This window comes from Bison bison, unplaced genomic scaffold (assembly GCF_000754665.1).
Source record: "Bison bison bison isolate TAMUID 2011002044 unplaced genomic scaffold, Bison_UMD1.0 scf7180017864050, whole genome shotgun sequence".
NCBI classification, from domain to species: Eukaryota; Metazoa; Chordata; class Mammalia; order Artiodactyla; family Bovidae; genus Bison; species Bison bison.
This window is the reverse complement of record NW_011494622.1, coordinates 2,692,952-2,696,179: the sequence shown is the minus strand read 5'-3', so window position 1 is coordinate 2,696,179 and position 3,228 is coordinate 2,692,952. Positions and strand designations below refer to the sequence as shown.

The window sequence follows — 3,228 nt, the reverse complement described above, 5'->3', positions numbered from 1 at the left end:
TCTTGGCTGCACAGCGTGGTTTGTGGGATCTTAGTTCCCTGAACAGGTATGGAACCTCAGCCCCCTGCAGTGGAAGCACAGTCCTGGACCACCAGGGAACTCCCAAGGTAGGATACCTGATGCAGTATTTTATCTCTGGATTTTAGAATCTTCAAAGGGCACGGGTATACCTTTTGTTTCTCTTTTGGGTCACCATTCTGTAACATACATGAAATTCATTTGCTTATTACTGAATCTGAATCATGTTTGGTTTTGCGTATCTTCCTGGTTTGTCTGATTAACAGACTTTTCCTCCTGGTTTGCATCATTTCAATCGTAATGACCCCAGGCTGTTTATTCTCCTGAATTCCCAATCCACAACCTGCCTTGTAGATATTTCCACTTGGATATTACACAGGCATCGAAAACTTAACATGTGGAAAAGGCAACATACATGATCTTCTCTGGACAGACCACTTTCTCTGCATTTCTTACTTCAATGAATGGCTCCGCTATCCACTCACCCAGGTTCTCAAAGTAGAAACCTGAGCGTCGTCCTTCACTCCTCTCCTCCCTTTTTCTCTGCACCTAATCAATGGCCAGCTCCTCCTTTTCCCTACCCCAAACATGTCCTAAGTCAGCTTTCTTTTTATTTCACTGAAAAGACCCTTCAGGCTACCATGGTCACCTCTTCACAAGATCTCAACAAGAGCTTGGTTTCCCAGGCTCCAGTCTTGTCCCAGCTATTCATTCTCGACACTTCTGTCAGAGTACTCTTGGCAGAAATCAAATGTGATTATTTCACTTCTCTAGGTAAAATGCTTCCTTTAATTGGTCCCTGCTGCTTTCTGAGTAGTTAGAACTCCTTAACATGGCTTATGAGACCTTTGTGATTATTATTTCCTCTGCTGGAGACCTCTCACTGCTCTTATCCCGGCTCCCTCCCCAATTCCTTTAGCAATCAGCTCAGACACCGGTCTCACCAAGTTCCTTGAGGGCCAATCTAGTCCACTGTTGTGGCTCCCAGAATTTAGGACATATTCTTTTTGGCACTGAGCACGCATACAAAAATTTTGCTGAACAAAGTGAAGAATAAATTCAGTTCCTAGAGATTATGAGATCAAAACAGGCCAAAAGGATGTCTTAAAAGCACAGCAGATTTTTAGGTGTTTTTTTTTTTTTTTTCCCAGGAACCACCATACTGTCCTCCATTGTGGCTAGGCCAATCTGCAATCCCATCAGTGTAGGAGGGTTCCCTTCTCTCCACACCCTCTCCAGCATCTATTGCTTGGAGATTTTTTGATGATGGCCATTCTTTACAACAGATAACCAACAAGGACCCACTGTATACCACAGGAAACTCTGCTCCAGGTTATGTGGCAGCCTGGGAGTTTGGGGTGAATGGACAGACGTATATGTATGGCCGGGTCGCTTTGTTGTACATCTGAAACTATAACCACCTTGTTCATCGGCTATACTCTAACATAAAATAAAAAGTTACAGAGACACACACTGCTTTCTTTCATCACCATTTTCCTGTCCTCAGATACTCATGCTAATCCTTGAATTCCTTTTTCTTTTTTACTCTAATAGGTACTTTTACATGTTCTTGATAAGTTGGACATTAGGCAATCCATACAATTGTAAAAAGTATTAAAAGAAATTATATGAAATACTACATATAATCTCAAAAGGGCAAGGCCTTATGTACTCATAAAGACAGATAATCCCAAATTCAGGAAGGAAAAGTTAAACCTTATAAACATTTGCCTTGTAAAAGCTTATCATCTGAAAACTTCTGCATGATGAAAGATGCCATAAACAAGGTTAAAAGATAATGAAAACTTGAGGTAAATTATCTACAACACACTTCATAAAGAGCTGATAAGTAGAATATATTTTTAAAAAATCCTTAAAATTAAAAAGGAAAAGTCAAAAAACTCCATAGGAAAAAAATGGTCAAGAGAAATAAATAAGCAACCAGAAAAAGAAGAAACACAGTCAAGGAGCATATATAAAGATCATCAATCTAACTCGTAATTAGGGAAATGCAAATGAAAACAATAAAAATGGAATCATTTCCACCCAGCAGACAAAATTCATATTTTTCATTTTGTTGGACAATTTTGCTTATGCACAATGATTATGTACAGACTATGAACATGGGGAAAATAAACACACTCCTACCCATGAAGTGTACAGTGGTGAAACTTAGTGTGAGGCAATTTGGCAGCAGCTACCAGAATTAAATTTAAAGCACCCTGTGACCCAGCAATTTCATTTCTACAAATCTGTTCCAAAGAAATATGTGTACATTTACACAAAGATTTATATGCAGATAAACACACATATACCCACACACAGATTCCCTACAGATCTGCCTTTATACCAAGAGCAAAAAAATAAGAAACAACTAAATGATTATTAATGGAGTAGTGGTAGAATTAATCAGGACATCTGTGCTTCTGTTATAAAGTAGGAGACAGACCTACACGTACTGACATGAAAAAAATCTCTTTGGCAGAATCAAATTTAGAACAGTACCTATCCTGTTCTCGTTTAAAGACATTAAGTGTGCGTCTAAGCTCACTGAGGAGGCGTAGAGACCCGCACTCTGAGTTGTTGACAGTGGTGATCTTGACAATTTGTTGTTGTTCAGCTGCTAAGTCATGCCCGACTCTTGCGACCCCAAGGTCTGTCTGCAGCACACCAGGCTTTCCTGTCTTCACCATCTGCTGGAGCTTGCTCAAACTCATGTCCATTGAGTCAGTGATATCCTCCAACCGTCTTGTCCTCTGTCGCCCCTTTCTCCTCCTGCCCTCAATCTTTCCCAGCACTGTGTATGGCTGCTAGTAATAATCCTGCCCAAGAATGCAGAGGTTCTTAACCCGGAGAAAGGGGACACTGTCTAAAGAGGTTCTGGACAATGCTCTTTGTTGTTCTAAAGCTTGCAGTGGCAGCGAATGGTAATGGGTATAAAATATAGGGAAGACTGTTAGTTTCAGCCTGTGTGAATATTTTTCCTCTCCTAAAACTCATTCAAAAACAGTGGTCAAACCCCATGCTTCTGAAAGCAAAGGTGGACTTCTCTTTTCTAGAATGGGATTCTCCTGGGATCTAAAACTTCTGTGGATAATAAAAGGGTTCAGTTCAGTTCAGTCGCTCAGTCGTGTCCGACTCTTTGCAACCCCATGAATCGCAGCACGCCAGGCCTCCCTGTCCATCACCAACTCCCGGAGTTCACTCAGA

At 40.8% G+C, this 3,228-nt stretch overlaps 1 protein-coding gene across 1 annotated transcript in view; it reads right to left on the bottom strand.

Annotated features, from left to right (window-relative positions):
* TENM3 (teneurin transmembrane protein 3) overlaps positions 1 to 3,228 on the bottom strand; it is a 588,433-nt gene that overhangs the window by 78,460 nt on the left and 506,745 nt on the right. The gene's annotated exons all lie outside the window — the stretch shown is intronic.